Below are 8,586 nucleotides of genomic sequence, written 5' to 3' on the forward strand. Positions count from 1 at the left end.
AAGGCATTAATTTAACTGTAACCACATTACCAAGTCTCCTTGCGCACAATTTCCAAGCTTAAGTACCAGTTGCAAAGAACTCATACCCCAGATATGAGAGCCCTTTCCCACCACTTCAATGTTCCTTCGAAGCACAACTGTTGCAATAACCCTGAAGACAAAGCCAGGAGGTCTGTGATACATCACAGGCTATCACAGATTTAAGCTGAAAACTTTTGAGGGCAGTCAGCCTGAAACAAAGGATGATAAGTGGCTATCATCTTTGTTGTGGGATATTTGCTTGGATGCCAAATGTTGTTTTAAAGACTGTAATTTTAGGTGCCTTCACAGGGCAGAATGGATCATCAGCCCTGAAAGCACAAACATATTTGAGCTAAAAAATGTTATCCTACAGAATGCAGTGGAAATGGGCTAGGGGGCAATGCATATGAAAAGAAATAAAAGCTCCTATCCTCTTTAAATTTCCTGGTCCCAGCCACCATACTGTCTGTAATTGATTTGGTATAAGTAATATGGCCTTTCAGATTTGAAAGAAACCCAAAATATAAGCCCAAAAGATATTCAGTACTACCCCCTCTTCCTTAAGAATAGCCCAAGTCTTTTTCAAGAGCACATACCTTGCACTGTGTCCAGACCTTTATGCAAAAAAAATACTAAAAATATAAGCCTCTTCTTGTATGTCTCTGCAGAGGCAGCTTCACAGCCAAGCTCTCAGCTGGGAGCTCTAGTATAGGAATCAGAGTCCTTTTGTGGCCTGCTGTGTCAGGGCAGTGTAAATTTACACCTGCCTCAGGTTTAATTTAACAATTAGTAATTATTTGGTAAATTAAGGAAGGTGGGAGAGTTTCCTCTCAAATTACACTATTATTTAATAAGAGAAAAACTGAGTGCTAAATGAACTGTGCAAAAATGAACTGTAGCAATAAAGCAAAGTTCTTATATTTTGAATACTCAGAGAGCTCCCAAAATACTAATGGTAGAATCTCAGTCCCATTTATTCCAGTTCACAGAACTGGCATGTCAGCCTCTTCTAGGAATCTGATCATTATGAAATTAGCTGCATGGAAGCTGAACTCCTTAGAAATGGAGCCCCTTAACAGACAAAGAGCATGTGATGCCTTTCCATGTGTGGACTTGCACTTGTGTTTTAGGGTAAGAAGTAAAGGATAGTAATGTTTGAAGATATTGTGTTAAGAACTAAAAAAAAAAAACAAAACAGTGTAAGTCAGTTTCACAGGAATCAGTTAAAAACCAATGAAATCTGTAGGCCTTATAAACTGAGGGCCCACAAGACAAGCAGCAGTTCTTTGTTCCCTATGTGTGAACACAGGTTCCGATAGTACCATTTGTTTTTAAGCCATAGGCTACATACTTGGTAAATCGTTGGCAAACTGATGCAGTATTTCTCAAAATTTGGGCCAGAGTTATGCCAGTTCCACTGGATCTGACCCTTTTTCCACACACAGCTCAGCAGGTGCCCCCCAGGCAGCACTGCTTGTCAGCAGCTGTCCTCTGCCCACCTGCTGCAGAAGGGCAGCAAGAGCCAGTCCGTGCCCCAGCTGCACATGATGGCCCAGAGCGCCAGGACTGCAGCTGGAATTTGCAGGGCTGAGCCCCTGCCTGGCAAGAGCTGGGCAAACGCAAGGAAGAAAAAGAGATTTGCGCAAACTAATACTTTGAAAGAGAGTGGGGAAATACCACTCCTCTTGTGCAAGCTTCACAGGAGTTCAGCAGTGCCCAGGGTCACCGAGGCCTGCCTGGCAGCAGTCTCCAGACATGTGCTAGGGGATCTCTAGGGCAATGCCAATTCAGAGAGCACGGCTCCAACTGCCGGGACACTGATCATCTGACATCCTGCAGCTGCCCAGTTATTCAGAAAAAAAACAAACCCAAACTCTAAGAAAAATGCCCATGGATCAGAATGCTGCTTAAGCAACAAGGCCTACCTGTGCCTTTTGTGAGAAAGGTAGAGATCCATAATTACATAAATGCATAAGGAACTGTCCAGGAATAACGTCAGGCCTGGAAGGAACAAGAATTGAAATAGGAACTATGTGGTGTTGCAAGAAATAAAAAAATATTTTTAAATAAAACAGTCGTCCAAAGGAGCAGCTCCGTTTCACTTGCTTCCCTGAGTAATATTGAAGAGGTGGTGGAGAGGAAAGGTTCTCATCTTTTATGGAAATTAGTCCAAAAATCTGAATTCTTATCCGAACTGTTACCAGTATTAACCAACACCGTACAAGTAACTTCCACAGCACAACAAGATATTCAGTGAGTATTTAGTATACATTGTTGTCTGAATTTCCAGTTTCCTTCAAAGACCTACAGAGGCAACTTTAACACATATTTTTTTACAGAACATAGACCACAAAATGTCAGCTTGTATGCATCTCAAGCAAAAAACCCCTCAACTATATTTGCAAATATCTATTTACAAAAGACCAAGACAGAATGTTGGCTATTGATTTTCCCACCTGGGATCTTCAAATCCTACAACTACTCTAAAACTTATTTATATGTAAGTGATTTTAAAAATAGACTTTTGGACTAGTCAGTGTGGTCTAAGGTTTAAAGGAAAGGGCTGAGAAACAGGAAACGTGGGAGAATTGGGTTGGATGAAAGCCTGGATAAAGGCCTTTGGTTTCTTTGCATGATTCTTAGTTAATAACAAGGGAGATGGGGTGTCTCAAAAAATTCAAAAAAGGGAAAGAAACCTTTATCCAACAAAAAAAAAATCCAAAAACAAAAAAAAATCCCCAAGAACATACATTTGAAGGTAACTGAATTTGTAAGTACTAATGGAAAGTAGTTATTTGTTTTATCACTTAGAACTGGAATGGAGAGAGCCCTAGAAAATGTTCTCCAGGGAGTTCTCTCTAGAACCAGAGAATTATAGAGTGTTAAGTGTTGTAAGAGACTACAGAGATCATCTAGTCCGAAATGCCCCTGCCATGGGCAGAGACACCTCCCACTTGATCCAACACAGTCTTGAACATTGCCAGGGTTGGGGCATTCACAGCCTCCCTGGGCAACCTCTTTCAGTGCCTCATAGAAAAGATTTTCTTCCTAACACTAGACTAAATCTCCCCTCTTTCAGTTGGTACCCATTGCTCCTTGTCCTATCTCTACAGTTCTGACAAAGTCCCTCTCCAGCTTCCCTGCAGACCCCTTCAGATCCTGGAATGCTGCTATGAGGTCCTAATGCAACCTTCTCTTTTCCAGGGTAAACAGCCCCAAATTTCTCAGCCTGTCTCCATAGGGGGAGTGCTCCAGTCCTCTTATCACCTTTGTGACACTCCTCTGTACTTGCTCCAACGGGTCCATGTCCTTCCTATTGGAGGCACCAGAATTCAATGCAGCACTCCAGAGTGGGTCTCCCAAGAGCAGAGTGGAGGAGCAGAATCCCCTCTGTCATCCTGCTGGCCACAGCTCTTCTGGTGCAGCCCAGGACTGGTTTGGCTTTCCGGGCTGTGAGCACACACTGATGGCTCACATTGGGTTTTTCACCAACCATCATCCCAAAGCCTTTTTCCATGGGCTTGCTCTCAGTCACCTCTCTGCCCAACCTGTTGGTTTGTCTGGGATTGCTGTCACCCAGTTGCAGGGCGTTGCACTTTGCACTGCTGAACTTTATGAAGTTTGCATCTGCCCACCTCTGAAGCATGTCAAGGACCCTCTGGATGGCATCCTTCCCTCCCTGGTGTCAACTGCACCACTCACCTTGGTGCTGTCAGCAAATTACTGAGGGTGCACTAAACCCAGAGTGCACCAGAGATATTGAGCAGTATTGGCCCCAGTACCAGCCCCTGAGGGACACCACTTGTCTCTGGTCTCTACAAACACAAGGAGCCATTGAACAAATGTGTGAGTCTAGACAGCCAGTTTTCATCCACCAAGTAGTCCTGTGTCACTTTGCAACAGGATGCTCTAGAAGGGTTGGACCTGTGACTGCAGCAGTGCTGGAAGAATATGAACAAAAATCAATCAGCTTGGTGTTCTTGTCCTCTCACTGATATCAACCAATGATGCAAAAATAAAAAAAAAAAAGAGCTGTACAAAATCCCTTTAATGTATTATGGAAACAGTAAAAACAGTTCTTTTACTGTTTTCCCAAACCTGCTCTTCTATGTGAGATAGGTATGTGAGGTCTAATGGGTTTTGTCCTGGTTAACCTACTTAGGGCACATTTAGACATTGTTTTGTGTGTGTATGTGTGCACAAAGGTCTGATCTTTTGACAAATACTTGGAGAGCTGCCCATTATAAAGGCAATGATTTTTTTTAAAGAAGATACTCAAAATTCAGTTATTTAAGACAAAAAAAGGGCTAATTTTTTTAAACATGCTACTGTTACACTGCTGATACTAAGGCTGTCTCTTTTTTTGGTCCTGTCTCATGCTTACTTTCCCCCTAAACTGCAGACCAACACAAACTCCAAGTGTTTGAAGGCAAGAGCAAGACAAGTAAAGCTATGACATTTTGATGACTGCTGTCAATAAAATTAATCTCTTTTCTGATTTTTTCTTATGTTTGCTCTGAATATTATCTCTGTGCTCACACTTTAAATTAAATTTAAAATTTGTTTAAAGGTTCAGACAAACTGTTTGCAAAAATAATAAAAATAATCAAATTGTTTACATCTCACTGAAATTATTTAATGCAGATTACTAATCATGTCGGTATTGTTGATTAATCACTAAAATATTGTTGTTTAAACTCCAGACTTTCTATTGATATATAGTTAAACATAATAATGTCAGATGAGTTTTCTGAAAATTTTGTTTTACAGCTTACTTGTCCTAAATTTGTCACAATTATCTAAATTTTTTCTTGTCTGAAATGTCAGTGTACAATGTCCTCCCTAAATATTAGACTTTGAGTGTCTAGAGTGTAAAAACACACTTCTCAAAATATGTTGTTAGGGTAACAGTCATGTGAGGCTGTAGGGTTACTGTATACCTTTGGAGCCAGAGTTCATGGATTTTCATGAAGACATTCACTTGCAGGATTTTCCTTTCTTTCACTCATTCCTTCATATTCTGGCAAATTTGCTGATTTAGGGATGGAGGGAGAACACAGAATAAAGAAAAAAAATGTTAGTTTCAGGAAGATTCTACAGAAATATCTAGAGAGATAGTCATAATGAAAGTTTGGCTGGCCATAGGGTTCATTTCACCTATGGCAAGAAAAATCTTTTGAAAATAGAAACACACTATGTGGCTCATATTTTCCTTTAAAAGGTTCTGGCTTCCTATGGAATATTTCCTTTAAAGAAGTCATCCTCCATGTTCAGCCTTATGATTAGAAAACTGATAAAGTCCTAGCCTATGGAAAGTACTACTACACTTTCTATTATGTCCTTGCTTTCTCAGAAAAAAATGTTCATCTGCAGGTATTCAACAGCTTGCATGACTGTTATTTTTCCTGAATATTTCTACTTCAGAGGTTTTATATACAATATATAGGGTGAAAAATATCACTCATGCTCGGCATGGCCATCTCCTATTTGAGTGTGATCATGTCTTCTTTTTTTACCATGGGAAAAATACCAGTCTGTGTGTCTCTGTGTGGATGTATCTCTATTCTTTACCACATTTTGAAATAGCAATGTAAAATGTCTTGACATTTTCCACAAAAAAAAAAAAAAAAAAAAAGCAATAACAAAAAACCCAACAACTTTGGAAAGAGCTCACGGTTGGAATGTTTCTGGGAAAAAAGAATTCACAGAAGATTATATTTCAAAAGAGAGTGATGAATAATGGAAAGTATGAACTGTGAAGTCCTATTATATCAGTTGTATTTAGGTTAACCACATTTAATTTTTTTAAGCCCATAAATGCTTAAGAAATTTTAATCACATGATGGACTTATTTGTAAACTTACATACTGCCCTGAAGGAGATACTGATTGTTGCATTCTCTTGTGACTCATGTGCATCTCTGGTTCAGCCTGCCAGGAGTCAGAAAACAAAGTAGTATGTAGTAACTAAATTTCAGATAGACTTATCCTCAGAACACTCTACTGCATTTCTTTTAACATACTAAGATGTGAAAAATAAAAAGAGGGTGACATAAAACAGTCTTAAAGTTTGAAACTTGGTGCTGTTTCCTTTCATTCTGTTAAAAGTAAAAATTACATAGTCTAAGCGCACTTACACACTTAACAGGAATATCCTTTATTTTTGTTGCCCACTATATTTAAAATAGGTATTTCAGGAAATGTACACAAAAACCTTTAAGACAGTACTTGAAAGACATTTTCCTTAATAAATATACTACTATTACTTTGGAATTGTCCTTCAAAATTCAAGTATCACAAACTTTACACAACAGTTCTTTTTCTCCAAATATCAGAATTAAACCTGCATGTATGCTACATCTTGATAACATCTATTTTTTTTTTTTCAAATTTAGTTCTTTATTGCATGTCAGTGAAAATGTAAGTCTACAGTAAACTTGAAGCCACATCAAAGTATTGTCATCTGTTTTTTGTTCTATTGACAAGACAAAGAGGTTTAAGATACATCTAATTAGGGCATGATCAGTGATTAAATATATCATGAGTGACAACATATGGTAGTAGTCACAATTAAAAAACCAGTTACTTGGGTTCCTATTTATCTGTCAAGTGAACTGGTTTAGCTGCTGATCATAAATGAATGTCAGATGTCATCTAATGGCTTTTTAATAGATGGATGCTGGACAAAATACTAGCAGATGGTACTCTGGGTAATGATCCAGACTGCAGTAATCTCAGTAAAAACTTATCTGTTTACCTGGCCACAAACAAAGGGAGGAGAAGGGAGGGGCCACAAAAAGATTCAAGTAGCCTGGGCTGCTTTGGCATGGTAAATGTTCAAATCACTGAAGCAGCACATTCTCTTCTGTAGTGGAAGAAAACATGAAATTGATTAAAACAGTATAAATGCAACAGGAAGACCTTCCTCCTCCGCAGTCAGTTTGGGAATGGAAACTTACCTAGTTCTCATGGACTTTTTTTTTTCCCTGTTGTTTGCTCTGAAGTGGTCAGTTGAGGGGAAATTCTGTCCTTTAAAGAAAAACATCTCATCTCACCACTGGGCCACCCCAGCAGGATTTTTCTCAAGGAGTGGTGATCCACTCCAAAACAGAGGCAACAACATTAAGGAATGCTTTAGAAGCCCCACAGGACTGCTGTGTGGCCTGAAAATCTTCCTTTTGCCTCACATTGACATGGATCAAGATACAGGACAATGACTATTTTTCTGCTTCCCTTAACAACTCACAGAAAAATCTCTAAGCAGTAATCATGAACTTTAACGAGTATCTCCTGACTTTGTCATAGTTGCAGTTTCTGAAACTGTAGGCTAGGACAGAAATACTTACGTCCTGTGAAATTCCTTTTCAGATACTGAAAGTTCCATTGAAGTTAGAATTTGATGGTCTAAGTAAATACAAGTGGAAGACTCATGAAGATTTTCATACTTAACTAGACATATAATAAGAAAACTCTTGCAATCAACATTAAATAGTGAGTCCCACTGGACTCTGTTGAATTTTCTTCTCTCCAGCCTCACCTACCGTAGACTTCCACTGCTGAAAACAGTGCTGGGAAACTTGTTGATCTGTTGACTTGGAGATATCATCCCAATAAAATACAAGACAACCTGAACTTCAGCTCAGCACCAGTGTCACACAGTGAATTAAGAGGCCACTGCAATCTACTCAGGAGGAGCTGGGTGTGATACTGGGCTGTTTGCCATGGTGTTGGACAAAAGAGAAGCAGCATTATGCTGAGGTATACAGGTGCTTGTGACAGGCAGGAGAAATATCCTGAGAAAATAGTTCTTATATGTTTACATGCACTTTCAGTCAGGCATCCAGCCTAGCTGTTGTCAAATTAGCCTGTAGTGGAGATGTACTTCTGTCTTTCAGGTGCTTTGAGGAGCACAGGTGACAAAGCTCTGTTATTTTCCATTAGGTGTGTTCAGTCTTTATGTCAACTACTGCAGACAGTTTTAGCACTGCTGTTCAGCCCACCTGTGAAGGTCTGCAAGGATCACTTAAGAGACAATCTCTGCAGCTAGCCAAAATCTGCTGCTCCTTCCACGGCAGCATCAGCTGCAAGATTTCCTTTCTCATGAAGCAAGTGATTTTAGTTTCCCAGTACAGTCTACCAGTTTCTGATTTGGAAGGATTGGTCTAATTTCCTGTGAATCTCTGGGAAAACCTCAGAAAGATTTGTCTCATAAAACATTTGCTGAAGTTTAATGTGTGGGAGTCACTGTGCTCAGACCCCCACTCTGCTTGAGGCTGAAGTGTTGCTGTGAGTTTTCACAAAAGGTTGGCAGACACAGGGAAATACAAACTCCAGTAGCTAGGGTTGATCTGAAAACCTGTTTGCTCAATCCCAGTCTGCAGAAAGCTATTCTATGTTCTTATAATCTGTCCAGAAAGCCAGTTTTAGCTCTGCAGGCTGGCATACAAAAAATTATGATTGGGAACAAGCCCACATGCAGATGATGTGCACTGAGAATACAGAGATAAACAGAACAAAATACTGTACTCTGCCATATCTCACTTGACATTCTGACAACTCACATCCT

At 39.6% G+C, this 8,586-nt stretch overlaps 1 long non-coding RNA gene across 1 annotated transcript; it reads right to left on the reverse strand.

Moving 5' to 3' along the window:
* Window positions 1–2,622: 2,622 nt before the first annotated feature.
* Window positions 2,623–5,946, reverse strand: LOC127059671 (uncharacterized). The gene is made up of 3 exons (XR_007777687.1): window positions 5,886–5,946; window positions 4,962–5,053; window positions 2,623–3,962 (listed from the first exon to the last, which is right to left on the reverse strand). It is a non-coding gene; the product is annotated as an uncharacterized LOC127059671 (long non-coding RNA).
* Between the last annotated feature and the right edge of the window lie 2,640 nt (window positions 5,947–8,586).

Source organism: Serinus canaria, chromosome 5 (assembly GCF_022539315.1).
Source record: "Serinus canaria isolate serCan28SL12 chromosome 5, serCan2020, whole genome shotgun sequence".
NCBI classification, from domain to species: Eukaryota; Metazoa; Chordata; class Aves; order Passeriformes; family Fringillidae; genus Serinus; species Serinus canaria.